General features: G+C 44.1%; 1 long non-coding RNA gene across 2 annotated transcripts in view; it reads left to right on the top strand.

Annotated features, from left to right (window-relative positions):
* The window catches only part of LOC116896732, a 90,563-nt gene that overhangs the window by 46,481 nt on the left and 21,320 nt on the right, over positions 1 to 22,762 (top strand). For both annotated transcript variants that reach the window (XR_004387363.1, XR_004387362.1), the window contains exon 2: positions 13,236 to 13,425. This is a non-coding gene — a long non-coding RNA (uncharacterized LOC116896732). The remainder of the gene's footprint in view (positions 1 to 13,235; positions 13,426 to 22,762) is intronic.

The raw sequence follows: 22,762 nt of genomic DNA on the forward strand, positions 1-22,762 counted from the left end.
TTCTGGACATGACAGGGAGTGCTGGTAGATTGTGATTGGGTCAGGAAGAGAAATGAAGACAGCCGAGTTACTTTTCTGTAGTGTTGCTGCTATTCTGCAAAGAATGAGCTACTTATTGTCAGAGTTGCTAGAATCAAAGTGGAGCCATTTATGTCAGGCCAACAACAACTACATCAGAAAATAAGTTAGTACAGCCCGACGATTACAGAGGAGGGGACCTCGTACACTTATGCCCAACAAGAATGACCACAAGGGACCTTGCTGAAGGACTGGGGAAATGGCTCACTGGACAGGGTTGTTGCTATGTACATGTGAGAACTGGTCTGGATCCTCAGAATCCACATAAATGTTGGGAAGGTGCGGCAGCCCCCTATGCTCTCAGCATTGGGAAGGTGGAGACAGAAGGTGGAGTTGGGAGATCCCTTAGCATGCTGCTGAGCAAATCAGTGAGCTTGGAGTCAGTAGGAAGCCCTGATGGCTTTCATTTTTCAAAATCTACGTTTATGTGGCTTCTTAAATGCTTTAACCTCCCTTCTAGCCCACCACCTACCAGAGGTGGTGGAAAAGAAAGGTTATTAGGATACAGAGGAAGTGGGCCTGTTTAGAAATAGTTCTTTGGAGCAAATCCAATCTGCGTTGACAAGAAATCAGCAGCAATGGCGGCTCAATCCACTCACAAACTTCAGGAATAATGAATACACTAGCAGTCCAGCTCAGTAGAGTCTGGATAGCAAACACAAATCAGCAGCCATGGCACACCCTAGCAGAGACAGCCAGGCCTCCACTGAATCAGCATACGTCAGCCGGGGAACCAGGACCAGCAGGGATGCCAGAAGAGCCCTGCTGGGCCTTTCTCAACAAAGGGAAGATCAGCCATCAGTGAAGATGAAGACAGAGACCAAGAAGCATTGCGAAGCTAGCCCTGTGAGGCTGCCGTCACTGTCTCTCTTGGGTCCTCCCGCCAAAGAGCATGTGCCCGCCCATGGGTCTTATCTCACCAAGTAAGTCTGTCTTAGCAAAACTCCATGTTGAGTCTGTATCAGCTGACATCACTTGGCCAATCGGCCAGAGTCATGGCAGTGGCAAGGAGCCACCAACACATCACCACCAGTTTTTTTTTTTTTTTGGTGCATTTTTCTCTGTGGAGTCACAGCATATGGAGCTCAACAATGCCACGTAAAGTGAACCAGTACGTGTGTGTCACAAAACATCCTTTCACCTGTATCTGCTCCTGGAAAACACTCCTTCATCTGTCTGCACCAGCGAAACATTGATAGCTGTTGTGGTAAAAATAAAAAAGCAGCAGAACTGGTTCCTGGGTGTACCTGGCTGGTCACTAGTTCCTGCTCCAACAGGCCATTGGAACTATGGTTAATTCATCTCAGATTAGTATCTCTCCCAGCAGCTCTCTGCTAGCCTCCAACTCTCTGGTTCCAGCCACCCAGTAAAATCAAGACTCAGCAAACTGTAACCCAACAATCAGATTTACATGTTAAATTCTCAATTCACAATACATCCACACAATACACTTACAACCAATTGATAAGGATATAAACTGGCCACCTAGATAAGATATAATTTGCCCATCCAGACAACACAAAATCCTATACACATCCATCCCTTAAGAATAGTCATAACAACCTGTAATATGTGCAGAGAGGAATCTTAACATCTGCCGCCATGTTCTCTCGGCTGCCTCCTCCTCGATCCAGTCTCCCCTGCCTCTTTAAAACTCTTCTCCCACCCATCCTTCCGTCTCATCCAATGACAGGCCTTGTTCTATCCTGTACCTTCCTTCACCTGCATAACGACATCAACTTACAGATATCTGACACAAGTGACTTTCCAAGGAAACCATAAGTTTCCAGTTCAAAGCCCTGCCTCAATATATTATCTGAGAATAATTAAAGGAAAACACTTGGTGTATACCATATACCATATACCATATACCATATACCATATACCATATACCACATACCACATACCACATACCATATACCATATACCATATACCATATACCACATACCACATACCATATACCATATACCATATACATATCAACACACATGTACACACTACACCTACTTATAAAAAGGGCTTTTCCAGAATCACAACCTGTACTAAATTTAGTGCAATGTACACACACACACACACACACACACACACACACACACACACACACCCTGCATGGACCTGTTTAACTGGGGGATGATACCACTTCTCTGATCCTGTAACCAAGGCATATTCTTCCAATATAGCTTATGCTACCCTCCTCCCTTCACCTCGAGATGCTGCTTCCTGTGCACCAGCCTCCTTGCATTGCTCCCAATTCCCAAGGCATGTCTCTTCTGCATTGCAACGTCCCCTGTTTATTTCCAAATATATACCATTTATCCTTAGGGGATCTCTCTGCTTGTTATTTAAAGGTTGACAACATGCATATGCAAGCTACGAAGTACAAATTGTGTAGTGTCAGTAGTTCTGCATACGTTAAATGCTTCTAAATTTGCATTTAAAAATGATGTTGTTGTGGCAATATAAAGTAGAATGGTAAAATACAGGCTAATTTCAAAGTTTAATTTTTTTTAATTTAGAACAACATTAAATAGCTGTTTTAGTGACTTTTCTCACTGCCATGACGAAATATCCGACAAATTAATGAAGGTTCATTTTAGACTCAGTTTGTGGGTAGTTCATCACGGTAGGCAGGACATGTGGCAGGAACAGGGTTCACGATATCCACAGTCAAGAAGCAAAGAGATATATGGCTTCTGCCTAGCAGGCTCTCTTCTGCCCACAGCATGGTGCAAACCACATTCAGAGTGGGTCTTCCCACCCCATTAACCTAACCCAAAGCTCCCTCAGACTAGCTCAGAAAGGCCCCCCTAGCTGATCCAAGATCCCCCTCCAGTTGACAATCAAGGTTAACCATCATGAGATCAATGTTGCTACAATCCTCTGTGACAACAAGAGGAAAAGCTTTACGTTTCTTCCCTCCTCTGTCACTCTGTGCTTTGAACAGAAGCCTTGACACATTTGCAAGGAGACCCTGCAAACACTGGGCTGGCCACCCTCACACTGCCAGTCTGTGCATGGAGGATTCTTATAAACCCTTTCCTACCTTTCCTGCCTCTAAGGAGGGCTGGCTCAGAATGATACAGTTCCAAGTGTGTTTGGCCCTCCTCAATGCATCGCTCTGTGACTTCCTAGTTTGTGTGTGTGTGTGTGTGTGTGTGTGTGTGTGTGTGTGTGTGTGTGTGAGAGAGAGAGAGACAGAGACAGAGAGAGACAGAGACAGAGACAGAGACAGAGAGAGAGAGAGAGAGAGAGAGAGAGAGAGAGAGAGAGAGAGAGAGAGAGAGAGAGAGAGCTCCAAGGGGAAATGGTGCATCTCTGAGGTTTCCTCCACACTTCTGCATCTATAGCCTACGGCAGAGCAGCATCTTCTGAGCTAGGGGAACCCTTCGCTTTTGGGGTTAGCCTGTCTGCACAGTGGCTGGATCTTCTGGGAGGATTCAGGCAAGAAGTATCAGGAACCAAGGAAACGGGAAGAGGACTGTGCATCTACAGCAGCACCAGTGCACAGAGCGTGGCTCCCTTGTGGGCAGAAAAGCAGAAGGAGCACGTGTAGCAGGCTCCAGGAAGGAAGAGCATAGGCCTTGAGTCAACAGCATGGCTAAGCCAGGGTCTCCTCAGCCCGGCTCCCCCGGCCTCTACCCCACCCAACACAAGGGGGCTTCAGGTTCTGAGAATTATTCATTACCACTGCACTTTTTAATTTTAGGCAATTGGCATATGTTTTATTCATTGAAAAGATAAAATATCCTTGTGCACAGAGGCCCCAGAGGACACAGTGCCGAGGGTGGCTAATGGGTTTCTTTATAAGGCAACAAATGTATTTATGCTTAGGAGGGGCTTTTCTTTGATGAGGGAACTTCAGACCCAGGACTTTAGAATCCCTACTCAGCCTCTGTTCAAGCAGAGACATTACTCTGAGTGTCCGCCCGGCCCAAGAGGCCAGCAGCCTCTTCTTGAATCAGGTTTGTTGGGCAGTGGTGAAGGAGAAAGCCTGTTGTTCTGGGTTTGGGAGTGGGGTGGGAGCTTCTGGGTCTGAAAGACTTGTCCTGGGGAAACCTGGGTAAACAGGAAAACAGCAATAGCCCCATCTGTGGCCACCATCACAACCTTCCCAGTAGCCACTGACACTGGGGAAAAGAGAAAGAGGTAAGATTACAAATACCGAGTCAAAACAAAACAAAATAAAAGCACAGAGTCTTTCTTGGGATAGAAGAAAACCCACTCTGAAGGCCTCCTTCAGGGGGCGGTGGGCCAGCATGAGGTCTGTGAGAGTGGAGGCAGGTCAGGGGAGGCAAGGCTGAGGAGACAAAGGGCACCATGTGTGGCTGCTGCTTCCCCTTTCCTCACTCTTTCCCCGCTCTGTTTTGATCTACTGTTTTTGCTTCTGTTTCTCCCCCTCCTGTGGCTTGGTGAGTTCCTGAGAGGAGGCTTGTGGTGGCCATGGAAGAGCACAGACTGGAAGCAGCAGGTGATTGGATGCCGTGCTGTGAAGTCAGAGTTCAAAACTCTTTGAGGGCAGTTTTTCTGGTATGAGCAGTCGCATCTTGGCAAGAGATGTGAAGCCGATCACCAACTCTTTCTTTTTTCCTTCCAGAGTTTACTGATTTGATTGAAAACAAGCAAAAGTACAAACACCCAGGCAAAAGGACAATCTTACCTTCTGTTGTTTTGCTCACTCTGTGCACATATTACCGTATCCCAATCTCTATCTTCTTTCTTAGAGTGCTCTGAGCCATTAGGGAGCAATGGATTGGGGAGAAAAGGCGTGGGCCAAGGCATGTAAGGCAAGGACACAATATCTAATCAAGTAAATCTATGAAGATAGTAGGAAAAAACCCGGGGTGGTAGTAATGACTGTTATCGATTTAGAATCTAATACAGCCCCAATAAGCATCAGGAAATCAAGTGCCTAAGCACTGGACACAAAAGAGAAACTAGGATGGGATTGCTAAGTACGGGGAAAGTGAATGCATAGAATCAAAGTCACTTCTCTCCCTCGGCTCCTATGACAGGCCTGTTAATCCATCCCAGCACCCTTGATGTAACTTGCATTTTCTTTCCAACACAGTGCTCTAGGAGGCCATGGCTAATGGGGTGAGCACTTAGCTTAGAATCACCTACTTCTGCTCATGCTGTAGGGAAAATCGGGGACAATCTGAAAGGGGGAAGGACCAGGAGATGGCAGGTGCTTCAGAGGGGTCATACAGGAAGTATTGGGGGCTGACCCTGCTGGCATTTGCCATGAGAATGCTTTTGGTTGAATAGTGATGGACTCTATATGAAAGCGGTCAAGGGGGCGATGAGAGAGAGTGGTGCAGAAGGCACAGACACCTGCAATAGATTCAAACGCTCCTCTGACAGGAAATATGAACCAGCAAAGAGAAGAACCATAGTAGATAGGTGCCTCATGGAGAGACAGACTGAAAAATAATTTATTTATTTATTTATTTATTTTTACAAAGCAGAGAGTATGCTTAGGAAGATATGGAGTGCTTTGCAAACACAGAAAAGAAGAGAAAATGGGGAATTATTTGACTCTCACATTTGCAAATTAAATATAATAGACAAATTAACAATCTCTCCAAGCGCGGCACACATCAGACAATTAGCTCCTGCTGCGGGCTGTGATGGACAGCACTAAGCACAGGCTTCTCTCTGTGGATGTGAGGCACGTGTCCGAACGCCTGCTTCTCATCCTCGCGGTTGTCATCTCTGTATTTTAAGAACAGGTCTTGCTGTGAGTAATTGGAAAATATGGGCTTGCTTCTAACTACAGTCTATCACTGTCCTTTCAACCGTGAAGTCCTCACAGATGCTGCTCTCTCCGGCTCCTGTGAGAGCTCAGACTCACAGGGCTCCCAATTGTTGTTGCGACCTCCCCCCTGCCCAGCTGCTAACAAGTGACACCCCGCTCAGCCAAACTATTGCTTAATGAACGCTATCCCTTACAAAATATCTTCACTGAACAGCAAGTCCACCCCATGTTAACATAGGAAAAGCTCCGTTGGCACCCAGAATTTGATTTTTCTCCCAGTGTCATGACTAACCACTGACGCCACTCTTAGCTGTGTTACTTTCTAATGCTATGCTGAGCTTTGGGGCTGGGGCAAGCTTCAGTATTAATGGTTATGGATAAGGGAGGGAGAATGAGTTGAAAGGTACAATCGAAGCCCCAACATTTGTTAGAGGAGCATCTTCTAGGGGGTTTCTATGACCTTCTTTATGGTAGCATGTGTTGAGTAGTGTCAACTGCCTTTTAACATTCTGTGCCAAGCATGTTATTAAAGCGATTTCTGATTCTTCTAGGAATTTGGTGGGATAGCCTCTTACAGTACTGGTAGAAAACACATTGCTGGGACTTTTTCCACAGCTGTCTGCACTTACACGGCACCCTCCGCTATAGAGTGCTGTCTCACTAGAAACTTGTTCTATAGGCACCTAGTGTTTGAGTGAGGTGGGCAAATGATGGGAACATTCCCTCAGGTGATAGAGGTCAGAGCCCCAGGGCTTTACGTCTTCAGAAGGGGGCAGGCTGTCTTCTACTTAATCTAGCTTCTTCCTTACCGCTTTCACTGGAGTTCACCCCAGTAATCACCTTGTACCCTGTGGTGTTTTGAATGCGAATGACCCTCCTGGACTAATAGAATTTGAATGCTTGGTCACAGGGTTGTTAGAATTGTTTGGGAAGGATTAGGAGGTGTGGCCAGTTTGGGGTTTCAAAAGCCCAAGGCATTCCCAGTTAGCTCTCTGTGGGTTTCAAGACGTAAGATCTCATCAACTGTCCCAGTGCCATGCCTGTCGGCCTGCTGTCATATTCCTCACCGCGATGTTCACAGACTCCAAACCCTGAATGAAACACTATTTTATGATTTGCCTTAGTCACGGTGTTTTATCATAGTAATAGAAAAGTAAGAAAGACATACCCCAAACTCCATCTCAGTGTTTGCTTCTCTTTCCTAGTCTTTACAACGGAGGCAGTCCCTCCTACAGCTATGCTACGCAGGGCATGAGCAATGTGTGTGGGAGTGTTTTCCACAGTGCCTGGTCTATGGAGTGTGCTCAGTGAGCGTCGGCCATTGTATTATAGCCCAGAGCCACAGAGCCTGAAGTGTTTGACGATCCAAGACTCTAATCCACCTGCTCCCCTCTAGGCCTTGGGCACACAGACAGCTTGGGACTCTCTCCAGAGCAAGTTCTGACATACAAACCTGCAAATGGAAGTCACACAGGCATACCATGCAATAAGCCGGCCTTGGAAAGCCATGCTTGTTCATGGCTTCCTGTTACTGTGTCATCCCTGCCTTCTAGACCACTGTGCCTCAGAGCAGAGCATTCATCCCAACCTCACAGGCTCTGCAGGGGCCTGACACATCAGGTCACAGAACAATGCTGTTTACTGACCAAAGGGCTGCATAACTAGCTAAGACTTCAATTCTTTTAGATTTCCTGTTGAGCTTGAGAAAAATTCATATCACTTGAGGTACTTAGATTTTCTGGAGAGGATCTGGGGTTCCCGGTCATTTCAGCAACTGTATTTGTAGGCATCTGTAATAAATAAACCTGAACTCTTTCCAAGACAGATCATCAAAATGACCATGATGGTTCAGGTAGGGGTTTCCAGTGATAGCTGAGGGCCAGAAATACACCGGCGAACCATTGAGATTCAGCCCAGTCCTCTAGAGCCCTGCTGTGCAGGGTAGGGGGTGCAGGGGTTCCCCATCACTGCCCTCAGCATAGGCACAGGTAGGGAGTCCTCTCATTCTAGCACCTTCTGTGTGTCAAAAGGAGCCTCCTGATGGTTCTTCTCACTTCAGTAAGCCAAATACATGGACATAAGATCATGGGAGATCTCCCCAAATTCTGAACACCTGGATGTTTGTTACTTCTGTAGAACTATGGGATAAATCTGAAAAGATCTTTCTTAGCAGAAATTCACAGGTGTCCCAGGAGACAAGGAGCCTTAGAGATCCAGCCCTGTCCCAATCTTCCCGACAGTTCATGCTCCAAGAGACAGGAGCTGGCTGACAGGCAGTCCTGGCCTTCTGCGGAAGAGGCCACCTTTGTCCTTGCATACTGTCTCCCATTTAGGAGGATTTGAACAATGCTACATAATGCTTTTTCCAGCAGAATTAAAACTTTAAAAGGGAACCCAAAGAGAGGCAGTGTTTGCACAGTGGTGACTTCCCACCCCAGTGACTGCCTGCCTTGCATGCTAAAGACAGACCCGGCCCCTGATTCTTCTGCCCTGCTAACTCTCGAGAGTGTATGATTCTGTGCATTTGGCCGAAGGCATTATTATAAGTGAATAGAAGTATTCCGGATTTGATTACTGAAAGGAGAGTAGGGAGAAATTAGGGTATAATGCTGCTGAGGAAAGGAGAAAAATAACTTTTTTTTTCAGATCAGACTTAAAGGTAGAACTAACAAGGCAGAAAGAAAGGATTCCGGGTTGCCAAGACCTCTCTGGTTAGTTAGAAAAAAGAGCTTAGAGAGGTGCTTGGATAAGGTACTGCCTCGTTGTGGTGACTCTGGACTCCAGAGCTTGTATTTTTTTGTTTTAAAAAGTGTTTTCTCCTTTAATTATAAAACAGTATATACTTATAGAATTTTATTTTTAAAAAAAGAGAATTGCAGAGCTGAAAGTTAAAAGCTGTATATAACAATTGTCCCTTAAGTCAGCCATTTTGAGACTGGAAATTTCCCCTAATGGCTCTTATATACACATATGCTGTTTTATTTTCCTAAAAAGGCTTTGGTTTGAGAAGAGGTCTGCGCTACTGGGCAAATAACCGCAAATAATTCATCTGGCTTTGTAAATGGTAAGATTATTCTTACGGTGCCATACAATTAACCCTTTAGACACCGTCAATGTGCATAATGACACGTTTGTGTGCACAATGCACTTAGCACAGCCGCTGAAGTCACCAATAGTCACTTCATACGACAATCTTCTTGGATTTTCTACATCAAAAACTTACATTACTTGTGAATAATGATGATGTTTCTTCCTTTTTATCCCATTAACCTTGGCTTCCCTTCTATGGTCTTGCTCTGTGGGAGAAAGCTTCCTGTAGAACAAACATTAATAGACCTTGCAACAAAGAACAAGGTCTGCTGCGAATGCGTCTAACGTTCCTAAAATATAAAATTAAAGACTCATTAATAATAAAAGCTGTTTAACAACGTGGAAAGGAAGAGACATAGAAACCAAACAGCAATGGCTATGATATTAATATTATACGTGTATTAAATGGGCATCTTTCTAAATCAGTGTCTTCCTGGAGATAAAACAGCTTGTGTCTTTTCACTTATAAAAGCTGTTGGGAAACATTCTAAAATGTCAAGGGTGGTTGATTCAAGATAATGGCATTTATATCAGACAAGCAGTTTTAAAAACTTTTATTTACTTATTTACTCTTCTCTCATGTGTTACATCCTGACTGCAGTTTTCCTTCCCTCCTCTCTCCCCAGTCCCTCCTCCCTCCTCTCTCCATCATTTTAAGACAAAAACATTCTATAGATAAAGTAAACATTAAAGGTGAAGAAAATTTCATGAGGAAGATGGGCATACTTAAGAACAATCTGATGGTGTTTGTCTTTTGTTTCTAAACCCAATGCTTATTTATATTCATAATTATAATTCCCCGTTTGTTTGCTCAACAATATTTTGTGTTCTACTTTTATATCCTAGCTTCAATTTATGTCCAAGAAAGTCTTTAGCAGCTCTTTCAATAAGGGACAGTGAGGGAAAACCTCAACAGTGTTTACTCTATCTCTAGATACTTGATTCAGGAAAATTATATTTTCTGACTACATCAACCATTTTGTTGTCTTGTTTTGGGTATCTATCCTTTTATCTTCTAACTCCTTAAATCAGTGGGGTTTTTTTGTTTTTGTTTTTTTTTTTTTACTCTATTGCTCTGTGCCATTCCAAATAACTTCCTCATTTTTGTTTTCCACCTTAGCAATTCTCTCTTTAGCTGCTTCTAATCTCATATTTTATCGGGTGTTTACTTTTAAGATTATGTTTTAATATCTAAGCCTTTAGTATACATCTACTTCCTTTTATAAACTTCTTTAAAATTATTTTTTCAGATTCCTGTTTTTCAAGTTGGGTGCTAACTCATCTACAGATTGCATCTACTTCAGACTATATTTGTCTTTCTCTTGTGGCAAATTTCCACCACCCCACCACACACAAAGGTTTCTAGAAATTCACCAATATGGGACTTATTTTTTTTCATTTGTTTCTTAGCTTGAACCCTGATTCAAGGAATAGCACACATCTGGACTCTAATAAATGATACATTTTCCTGTCTGATTATGGGAAGAGATCATGAGTGCTATCTGGGTCAAGTCCTAATAGGGAGAAGAGGGTCTGGTTTTACATGAGACTGCAGTTTTTGTTCTTCCTTGTCTGGTCTCAGTGCACCAGCATCCATCCAGTGTGCACCTTCAAGAACTAGGTCTTTTTTTTTTTTTTTTTTTTTTTTCGGAGCTGGGGATTGAACCCAGGGCCTTGCGCTTGCTAGGCAAGTGCTCTACCACTGAGCTAAATCCCCAACCTGAGAACTAGGTCTTAGCTGGGGTTCTCTTGAGCTTTCATGACAGTGGGCAAGGCATCACTTCTGCTTCTCAGTTCTTTTTAACCCTATCAACTAGGTGTTTCCTTTCACTCCCATCCTCTTTATTTGTCCCCTTTTTTCTACTTTTGTTTCTTTGCTGTGAACTCAAATGTATTTCGAAAACTTTAATGCAACATTTCTATTTTTGTAGTGAAAAAGACTGTTTGACTGGTTCATTTTCTTGTCAGAGAAGACATATTAAATTTTGCCTGCTGTGTTTTAAAAGCTAATATTATAAACAAGGAAAAATCTCCAATCCTCTGCAAACTTTTTGTAAACATAATTTTAACTGAAATATCTTTAACTTTATAAATGCATATAATTGAACATTAATATTTCTTAATTTCAAAAAGTAACAATTAATGGTAAAATTAACATAGTAAATATGAATGTTTACCATAAATTGGGCCGTTTTTTGTATTTATTACTGCCTTGTTTCTTTCAAATAAAATGTATATACAATGTAAAAACAATTGAGTTAGAAGAAAGGGAAATTATTGTTAGGAGAAGAATGCAATTTTTGTTTAAAATTTCACTTGGAGGCTGGTCATTAGCTGAGAGTTTACCCAAATCCTACCATATTATTGAATAAAGCTGAGGATACACACAATTGGTGTGTATGTGTGTGAGATTTGAGAATGTAACAAGGATCAGTACAAGCTTGAGATTTGAGTTTGATGGTAAAGAAAACCCTAAGAACACACACAGGCAACAATGTGTTCTAGAGACAGAACAATGACTTACAACAAAGCACCAGTGAACCTTCTCAAAGAACACACTGTTGCCTTTGAACCGTCAGGGCCGTGTTCTATATGAACAGGATGTCTGAATGAGTATGTTTGTGTATATGAGCTCATGCTAAAATTCTTCTTTTCCCATTTGTGAGTGTGTGTGTGTGTGTGGGGTGGGGGGGTTAGCACGTGTGTGGTGTGGTGTGGTGTGGTGTGGTGTGGGGTGGGTGTGTGTGTGTGTGTGTGTGTGTGTGTGTGTGTGTGTGAATGCACATGACCTTGCCTGTGTGCATGTGGAAGACTGAGGTTGATATCAGGAGTCATTCTTGATTGCTCTCCCACCTTCTTCATTGAGGCAGAGTCTTTCAGTTAAATGGATAGCTTCCCAATGTGGTTAGTCACTGGCCATCTTCCTCTGGATATGCCGTGTCTCTGTTTCACCCGTCCAGCATTTAGGTAGATTCTAGATACCGGACTCCAGCCCTCACTCTTGAACAACACGTGCTTTAACGAGTGCTGAGCCATCTTCCTAACCCCCAATGCTGAAATTCTTATGAGATTATCTTATTTATTTATTCCATCATTCATGTTCAATTCTTCTAGTCAGATACTTCTGTAAGCACAGGGAAAATGAATTCCATCTTTTCTTCAAATTGGGTCATAAACTATGGTTCTTAGGGATCCGAGGAGACAGGAAAACATGGTGAAAATACATGCTTCCATAAATAAAACTCTATAAGTTGCCTGGGAGATGTAGGCTTGCTTTGGGGTTTTCTACTAACATTGTTATGGCTGAAGAAGAGAAACAGGAAACACTGACATACAGTTCAGTAACACCAATTCTCAGAGGCAAACAATTGTTTTGAACTGGGATGTAACTCAGTGGCCAAGTGTGTACCTAGCATGTGCAAGGGTCTAGGTTCCATCCCTGGTAACACACACACACACACACACACACACACACACACACACACAACTTCTTGAAAACCTGGCTTTGTCTTTGGTTGACATTTAGAATATCTCACATAGAGTATTGTTCATCTGAAGAACGTAGTACTTAAATTGCCTGCCAACTCTGTGCATTGCATCATGGTGGAAAAGAGCCTTCGAGTTGTAGATGTGGCAGTATCTTTCTGATCACACTGATTTTGTATGGCTCTAACTTCATCCTAAATTCCCATGGGGCTTTTGATTTTACCACTTTGGCTTTGCTCCTGGTCTACAAAGGGAAGGAGACCTTAACCGACCACTGGGTAAATGGACTTGCTTATCCCTTTCCTCTACATCTTGAGAAGAGTCACAAAGTCAGGCTCACCCTGGAAGCTGTCTCTCCCACGCTGGCTTAGCAGGAAGTTGATGCCCAGACATCAGAACAGAGTTAACAGAGAGAAGTATGTTATGGATGGCATTCCTTTGTACTGACTACAATGTATGGAAGCCATTTTATCCATGGATTTAAGCTACTCTCAGGTAAACTCTAAAGTCAAGTTTAAGCCAGATTGAGCTATGGTTTTCTTTATCTGAATCAGAAAGCATTCTAACTGATAGATATGTAAATATGTAGATTAGATAGGTAACTAGGTAAATTAGATAGATAGGTAGATAGATAGACAGACAGACAGAGAGACAGATAATGGATATGTAACTTTCAACAAGGACTCTATAACCAAATAGAGGTGGCAATTAATTCACTATAAACATGAGTTACAGTCCTACCAACATCAGGTATCTAATGTTTTCTAAGCCCTGGGTACTGTTCTTGGTATATGGGTAAATGGGCTATCCCTTCTTTCTTTCTAGATCTCAAGAAGAAGCACAAAGCCAGATCACCTGGGAAGATATCTCCCCCCCTAGCTTGCTTAGCAGGAAGTTGATGCTCAGGCAACAAAACAGTATTTGCATCCATTTATTTAAGCATGAAAAGAACCGAATGAGAAAGACATCATCTCCATCACCCCAACTTACAGATGTAGAAATGGCATCACAAAGGGTAAGTTGATTGGGTGAGATCATTTAGTTGTTGTATCAGTTATTTTTCTATTATAAAACACTATGATTATCAGGACAATTTAGCGAAGAAAGATTTAATATGGGCTTATGGTTTCAGAGGGTTAGGGCCCATGATAGAGGTAGATGGCAAAAGGAATTAGATGCTGGGTATGAAGGACTCACAATGTTAATCAGAGAGAGAGAGAGAGAGAGAGAGAGAGAGAGAGAGAGAGAGAGAGAGACTCTCAAAATGGCATGCATCTTTAAACCTCAAAACCCACCTCAGTTACTTACTTCCTCCAACAAGGCCATACCTCCTAAGCCTCCACAAACAGCACCACCAACTAAGGACCAAGAGTTCAAATTCGAGAGACTACGGGGAACATTTTCATTCAAACCAAGGCTGTGGCAGAACCCAAGCGGCCTACTTCCAGATGCTGGCTGCTTAATTATTGAGCCATACTGCCTCTGGAGAAAGGGCATACACCATTTACAGGGAGGATGTAAAGAACTTCAGAACCTGACGTTCTAAGTGTAGATTGAACAATGAGAATGGTTTTAATCCTCACCAAGAATCTAGGGGACAGCTATTCTGTGTCACCAAGGGGATGGCAAATGGAGAGCGTTCATTGGGGAAGCAGGAAGAATGACAGGACACCAGGGTGTTTGGATAACCTTAGTGAAATCCTGGCTTGCTGTGTCCCAACATCATGGTACCACTGGAAGGAGCCTTGCTTTCTTAACTGTGAAGTGAAGGATTGGAATGGTTATTCTGCAGGTTTTCCATGCACTCAGCTGATAGTGTGCATGGAGTAGATCTTCCCACTGAAGTATCACTGGCTATAATGGGTGACCCATATCTCATGCCTCTTGCATGAGGTTTGAGAGGTTTGGTAGTTAGCCTGTATGTCAAGGGGTTAAGGGAATGAAGTGTGGCATTTTAAGACAGTAGAATAAATATTGGGCACTTCCTTTCTCTGAAGTAACTAGAATAGGCCAAACTCTGAGAGACAGAAACTGGTGTAGCTGTTACCTGAAGCTACCCAGGGGCAAGGAGCATGGGGAGTCATTATTTAATGGACATGAGAACTTTGCTGGATGATGATGGGTCTGGAAATAGATGGTGTGGTTGTGCAAACTGTGTGATGTACTTAATGTCACTGAATTGTACACTTATTCTTGCAGTGTTAAACTTGCAGTGACAGTTTTGCAATTTTGGTTTCTTTAAAAATACAGAAATATTCTAAGAATATGTTTCATTTTAATCCCAGATGCAGGGATGTGGGGCTGTTTCTGACTGTCTGCTGCAGCTGACTGTGATTTGCCCTGTGCTCTAACAGAGGTGTGGTTTTTGCCAGCTGTAGATACTTTCTGTGATTGTGTGATGTTTGGAATACTGGGAACTTTTCAGAGTCTATAAATGCTAGGGCCCTGAGAGGTGGGGTAGATGGGTGTTGGTAATTCAGAGAGCTAGTTGTCGTTTGTTAGTGGCTGTGCTCAAAGAAGAAATTAGACTTAGATTCAGAACACACACACACACTCCCCCCCCCACTATCCTTCATATTCCTCTATCTAGAGATATGGCCTCAAACCTGGGTATAAAGGGTAGGAAAAAGAAGAACCCACTATGTAGCAAAGACTACAAGTGGTATCCAAATGACAGAGAAAAATGGGAAATTTGGCTACAAATGCTGTAGAGGAAATGGTAGGCGATGAAGGGAGGGGTTTTCCCCCAAGAGACCCATAAAAAAATATAGAAGTTGCTACCACTGAGATAAGTCCCCTGCTTTTCTCCTAAAGGGGATTTTCTGTTTTTTTCTTTTTCGTCTTCATATAGTCCGTTTCAAAAAGTGATGGAAGAATGGATGAGCAGTTGGGTGAGAATGAAGGGGCCTGAGAAACAAACAAACAAACAAAGGCTGAAATGGGAAAACAAAAGGGGCTAGCCTGCTCTCTCTTTACTGAAAGGGTTGCAGAGTTGGAGAGGTTTTGGTGTGATGGGCTAAATGTGTGGGACCAGGAGGTCAGATAGGAAACTTCAGACCTTATGTGGCTGACATGCTCATAAATTTATGGGGAAGATATCTTTTACAACACTTGGTGCTCTGATTAATATTCCTACAACTCCCGAGACAGCACATAACGAAATAAGGGGCAAAGTGGTAAATGCTCCTGGGGAAGGTACTGATATAGTTCATCGAAAAAATCCAGGCTGTGCCCAACTGTCCAAACACAGCTCAATTAATGGCATAAAACAAAAGAGGGGGTGTAGTAATAAGAACGTGCTTTCATTTGAATCCCTGGTGTAGGGCTGTGGGCTTGGTTTGGACTGTCTGCAGCCGCTGACTATGATTTGCCTGGTGCTCTAGCAGAAGTGTGGTTTTGCCAGCTGCAGATGGTTTCTGTGACAGTGTGACGTTTGGAATTCTGAGACCTTAAGAGTATATAAATGCTGAAGCACCGACAGGTGGTTATGGTTACTTGGGGAGATTGGTTGTAGTTTGTTAGTAGCTGTGGTCAAAGAAGAAACAAAAGGAAAGAAAATTGACTCCGGGATTTTCCTAACTCCTCTCTCCCCTCTATCCTTGCTTCTCTCCTATTTAGTGCTAGGGGGTAAAACCTGGAAGGTAAAAGGTGGGAAAAAGAAAAACCCACAAAGTAGCAAAGACCAGCTACATAAACTGGCAAGTTTTATGTTACACACACACATATATATTAATACCACAATTAAAAATAAGAAAAATAAAAGCACTTATCAGTTTAGTGACAATAGGAAATGGTAATAATTGGCTATGAAGGCCATGAGCATGAAAATTTAAACCCATAAAATAATGAGATTATATTCAGGAGCACCTCTTCTGTGTGATATCTACTTGATCATAATCATTAGTTGTAAAATAAAAGTGTTGAAGGAACCACAGCGAGAAGTGCATCGAAAGGTCATTCGTTCAGTGCCTTGGCATTTGAAAGCCACACCGCCGTCTCCACTCCCGCTGTGAGCTTGTTGTCTGATGGGAGTTGTGACCTCACACATAACCCAGAGCTGAATGGCTTCCCATGTTGAGGTCCTTGCTCTCTAGCGAGGCCCTGCTCACTTCCCATCATCCTCATTGCTAGGTTGCCTGTGCTATTAAGTAAATCTCAGCCTTAAACCCAAGAAGTATCTAATAATAATAAAAGAGTACATGACCTCCTGTGACTAGAAGAAAAAGAAAGTCTAGCTGTAAACTTTTAAAAGAGAGAGCATCTTTATATCAACAATAAAACCTTCCCAATCAGGTCTTTAAGAGGCAGGCTGCGTCCCTATCTTTGCCTGGGGCCCATAACTATCCTCAGCTAATCTTTCTCTGACAGATAAAGAGCTGCTATATTCATTCTTATAGCTCAATTTTAAAACTTTATTCTGAGAAGTAGGGAAGGGAGCCCCGGATGGGAACGAAGAATGAGTGTTTGGGGCTAGGTAAGGGGAAGAGGGACATTAGGGTAATTGGAAGCTCGACAATACTTATTTGCAGAACAGAAGTTTTTTAGAACAAACAAATCTAAGATTGGAGACTTTAGGCAAATTTGTGAGACTGCCGGTTCACACTCAAATAATTCCTGTGTAGGATTCCACGCCCACTCCAGACCAGCTTTCCAAGACATGCATCAGTGTAGGACAGGTGGGCATCTGTCTCGTGCTGTGGAAAGCGCGGGGGAGACAGACAAGCTGAAAATGTCTGTGAGCATTCCGAGACCACGAGGAGTCCACCAATCTTCAGCAATAAGAAATCTGTTTATCAGCTGGAGATAGTCTCTGGTTAGCCCTAACTAAAGCCACCGAGCTGTGGGCTGCTGGGCCCTCATGAAATCGACACGAATTGTATTCAACTTGGGCCACGTTAGAAATTTGGAGCTGCCCGGCTCACATGGACTCTCTTCATGGGGAGGGACGGTTCACGCTCCTCCCCGTGTGGAACTAGTTAAATTCTCATGGCACACTCAGGAGTTTAGGGTGAGCATGTATCCATTTGGATTTGCACAGTTTGCATGCTGAAAGGTATATAAACTCAGAAGCTCTGGGGAGAAGCATCCTTTGTCACTTGTGCAGGGAAAGAAATTGTCTGCTTAGGGATAGAGAGCTGAGAATATTTGATTGGTTCCTGCCATCTCTCTAGTTCTTATTTCTCATTCTTTTTAAAGCTCTGGCTATACTTGGCTTCTGTGAGCTACATCATCACCCTTCCTTCTAAAAAATGTTTTAAACCAGCTAAGATCGGTTTCTGTTACATGCAGTGTTTCAACTCAAATGCGAACCATGGGAGCTGAATCCGTAGAGAAGACTATTAGACTGACAGTCGTGTCTGTGATTACCTCGGGGATTGGTATCACACAAGAGGCTCCTAGGCCCGAGATGATGCCTCACATCTCCTTCCACAGTTCCCACTTAGGTATCTGGAGAAATCATTGAAGGATCCTATCCATTACTTTGACTTCTCTTCCCTTTACCCTCCACCCAGATATCCAATTAATTCTCAGATCATTTGTTTCTGCTCCCCAAAATGGACCTCAGGCTCGTTAATCTTTCGTTATGCGCAAAGCAACTACCTTGTAACCAAAGTACAAGAGAGCATGGCCTACAGGAGGGGAGATGGATTTTACTCATGGTTTCAGAGGGTTTAGCTCCTGGTTACTTAGTTTCATGTATGTGGACAGAGCATCAGAGCTCTCAGAAGTCAGTCTGTAGTCAGGACTCAGAGAAAAGCGGGGATATGGGGAGACGCCAGGGCACGACAGCACCAAGGGCACGCCCTGGTGACCCTACTTCCTCCAGGTGGTTTCCACAACTCCACAATAAGACCACCAGCTGAAGTCCAAGGGTTGGAAACACGAGCCTATGGCAGCAGGGGTGGGGGAGAAGTGAGTGGGTCAGCATTTCATATTCAGGTCATAACAGTATCTGTCTTTGTTTGAATGACCGCAATGGGCTCTTGGGTGGTCTTCCTGTCTACCCACAATTTATTATTTTTCCATCTGGATCTAAATGGCAGGTGGGTTAATCTCACTGACATTTAAACTGTTCCCAGTTGAAACTTTCTGTAGTAGGATGCAGCCTAAGCTAACATAGCGAAAGAGACTCAAAATGGAAATGAGTAGCTCAGAGCAAATTGTAGCTTGCTGCTCACCATACCCAAGGGCTGCTTTACACTGTCAGGAGTCAGAGCTGGTGGCCTACACAGAGCCAGTGTGATGGGGAAAACAGAGACCAGAGGACCCACGGCAGATCTTTTTCAGAGTTGCACTGGTCACTTCTGCTCACAGCTCGTGGATTCATAAGAGCTTCCCATGACCACACATAGTGCCAAGGAACTTCTAACTGTGTGGCCATCAGTTGGCTGAAACTCAGAAGGTTCTATTTTTAAACCAAGGGGGAAATGGACAGCCAGAAGCCTCTCCTGCCCTGTCCAGTGACTGCTGGTGCTAACACAATGAGAAGCTTATCCCTGTGACCTCCCATGGGATCTGGCAAGTCTCTCCTTCACTGTTCTGTGTAATTTTAATTAAAAAAAAATCTTACTTTTAACAATGGTTCTTAAATGCTTTAGCCTCCTGTGTAGCCCGCCACCCACCAGAGGCACTGGAAAAGGAAGATGGGGTGGAAAGTTGTCCTGTTTACAAAGGTTCTTTGGAGCAACTCCTATCTGTGTTGTGTGGAAATTAGCCGTTCACTTCACAGGTGAGCGGTGGCAGCTCGATCTACTTGCACACAGCCTACAGATATATCAGCAGTCCAGTTGGGTAGAGTTAGGGTGGTAAACAGGAATCATCAGTGCTGGCACCACCTAGCAAAGACAGCCAGGCTTCAGCCTTGGCTCAAGCCAGCAGAAGGAGGGACTCCGGGAAACGTTCTTGGCTGTGCCTCTCAGCAGAAGCGAAGATCATGGAAGATGGGAGACCCACAAGCATTGCACAGCAAGCTTTACACGCAAGCCGAGCTCAGCCCCCGTCACTGTCCGTTGAGCCCTAACCGAATATTAGGACTCATGTGTCCTCCACGTGTCTTGCCTCAGCACATGTGTCTGTCTCAGCTGACATCACTTTGTCAATCAGTCTGAGGAAGCGGCAAGAAACAGTAGCACACGGCAAGGAGGTTTTTGGTGTGTTTCTCTCTATGGAGGCCTGACAAATGGAGCTCAACTATGCAATGTAAGGCGGACCAATATAGTGTGTTGTTAGTGCAGAATCCTTCATCACATGTCTTTTGATGTGCTCTTCTGGCAGAACACCCTTTCTCCTGTGTCTGTTTTAGCCGAACGCTCCTTTAAGAGTCTGCATTAGCTTCTCACCTGCGTCTACTTTAACGAAGTGTTCCTTTCCATGTTTGCCCCAGTAAAACACCATCTAACACAACTGACTTTCCAAAGAACGCTTAGTTTCCACTTCTGTTTCGTTTGCTCTTTAGCCTATATGGAAGCCCCTCTGTTCTGTTCTGTCACTGGGTCGACTTCATGTATCTTTCCTTTGAACCTTGTCTCTTGTGTTAGTTCATAGGCTTGCTTGTTTGTTCATGTAATATTGGTTTTGACTTTGAGCTTTCTGGGATCAAGGGCTTTCTGTATGCGCCTTGTCACCACCCCAGTGTGGAGGGCAGAACATGATACCACCAACTCAGAGACTGGTCAAGCGTCAATTTGGGACCAGGTACCTGCCTTCCTAATGGAAATTCTCCTCTCAAACTGTAGAAATATTTGCTGTCCCCACTCTCTGTCTCTGGTCTCACTCTGGGGCCGGGCTTGTGTCATTTATTCTAAAGTTTTACCTACAATTTCCATCTCTTTTCCATTGCTGAGATGGATGTAAGGTAAAATAAAGCTGTGACTTATTTCAAACATGCAGGATGGTTCTCAGATTAGATTCGGTGAGCAGATCTTCCTAACGACGCCCTCTCTACCCCTCACACAGCCCTCTCCACCTCACTCTCATGCTTCCTGAAGGGATGAAGGGAACAATATTTATAACAAGCAAGTTGGAGCATTAGAATTCCCAGTCACACAGAGTTAGGACCTAGTCCACCAATAATAATAATCCTCAATGTTATTTATATGTCTCTTTCCTGCCAAAGTCATCTAGGTAGCTCCCAAAAGAACCTTGCAGAAAAATCTCCACCGTCAGCGAGTGCCAAACATCTTAATAAGTGAGTCGTAAGGCGGAGGGAGGGCGGGCGGCAATTAAAAAGGCTCACTCAATAGCCTTTTTCGGATTGGAGTAAGCCTGTTCCCAGGATGTGTGCTGTGACAGTCATCCCAGGATGATCCTGTCAGCTTTAGGGCCATTTATCTGAGAAAGACAGCCTTCTGTGCCAGCTCTGAGACACCTCTCTGTCCCAGATGGAATCCTACCATCAAGAGCCGATGCTGCTTAAGATGCTGGCAGCCCCTCTGGAGGTTGGGTGGCAGAGGCCCTGAACATGGCGGCAGAAGTCATCCAAGGATGCTACTTTGCAAACAGTGCTTAATGTGGTATGAGGCAAAGACGATTTCTCTAGATCCGGAATAAGCGTGGCTGTCAGTGTAACTGTCATTGCCTGAGTTAAATAAAAATTGGAACATCAAAAATCACATTTTAAAAACCCAGTAATAATTTTTTTTTTACCCATTACTTTTACCAATACGTATCTACTCACTGATTCTTATGGGAATACAAATGCCTCAAAGAAAAGGGAAATGAAAGAAAGAATAAAAAAAGAAAGAAAGATAAAGCCTTTCTTTCAAGTCAAGATGGATAGGGGCTGCCAGACACCCAGGAGAGATGTTTGGGTTTCTATCTCTGTCTTTGGTTTGCAGTCTGCCAGGTGGGCCCCAGGATTCATCTGCAAGAGGTGGCAGGTACTTTTCAGCTTGGTCCCTGATGGGAAGCCAGACCACTGAGCTGGAAGAAGCAGCTTAACTGTATCTGCCTGTTCTGTGCTCCAGACCACTGGCATTTGCAGATTCTGCATGTTAAGTTGTTGACCTGGTGACCCACGGAGGTCCTGGGGAGTCTGCCTCTGCTCAGAGAAAACACCTAGAGTTGGCAATGGCAGCTAATGAATTCTTTCTTGGAGGCAAACATTGACTTCATCTTTGAACTCCAAGGAGACTTGGGAAAGGTTGGCTACTCGGGAGCTCGTTGAGGTTTTTACCTTGAAACTGAGGACTGAGATAAGAGGAGGTCCTTGGGGCTGAGAGGCAGGCATTTGCAGGGGCTTTCACAGGTAGTGGGGTCACTCCAAGAGCAAGTCAACACCCAAGCCAGCTGCTAACCCCATGTGCAGGATTTATAGCAGTGAGGGTTCTGTGACCTTAAGCATCAAGACAGAGGGTTCTTGTGGCCATCTTACCTCCTTGGGGGATGGGGATTGAAGCAGAGGACCTGGGAGGTTCCTGAGGTTCTTGAGCTCAGTGTGAAGGTTTCCAGGTAGAAAGCTCAAGGGCCAGCTTTAATGGTGTGACAGATTCTGGGTGAGCAGGACCGGGAGTGTTGAGGAACAGGAACGAATGTGGCTGCACAAGAAGCATGGTAGGATGCTCCTGAACACCTGCTATGGAATGTGAGGGCAGAACCAGGCACCAGAAGGGCATGTTTCAGCCCCTGCTGACAGCGCCTGTCCCCACACTGATGCCTGCTGGCAGGGGATATCTCCTCATGGACTTTTATTCTTGCAGGAAGGCAGGACTGCCACTACCCCAGAAGCTGAGAATGGAAGAGAATAAATAGGCAAGGTTGGAACACGAAATTCCACCTGCCTCTGCCATAGGAGAAAAGTCCACCGGCTCCTTTGTTTCTGGAGTTTGTTGTGCCTGTGCACGCACGTGCGACCGTGGGCGCGTGCAACCATGGGCATGTGCAACCGTGGGCACGCACGTGATAAATATCTTCGATAGCATGAATTTCCCAGGTGTTAATTTTGTTCAAGGCAATATGTGGAGGCAATGAACAAGACAGTTCAAACATGGAGACTCTTAAGTTTCCAGTGTATGGTGCCACTTGCAAAGTGCCCTAGGACATTTGAGGTGGTACGGTGGATGAAGGAAGGATGCTGAAGTTGAATTACAAGAACTGCTTTTAGAGAAGGGATACACAGCCTAAGTCTTCTTTTCAGAATTGATGAATAGAGCTTTGGGGGCTGCAGAAATGACTCAGTCAGTAAAGTACTCGCTACAGAAACAGAAGGACCTGAGTTCAAATCCCCAGTACACAGAACAAGAAATCAAGGAAAGTGGTGTGCATCTGTGATCTTTGCAAGAGGGTTTCCAGGGTTTAGTAACTGGCTAGTGTAGCTGAGTGAGCTCCACATACAATGAGAGGCCCTGTCTCAA

Source organism: Rattus rattus, chromosome 3, assembly GCF_011064425.1.
Source record: "Rattus rattus isolate New Zealand chromosome 3, Rrattus_CSIRO_v1, whole genome shotgun sequence".
In the NCBI taxonomy this organism is placed as follows: domain Eukaryota; kingdom Metazoa; phylum Chordata; class Mammalia; order Rodentia; family Muridae; genus Rattus; species Rattus rattus.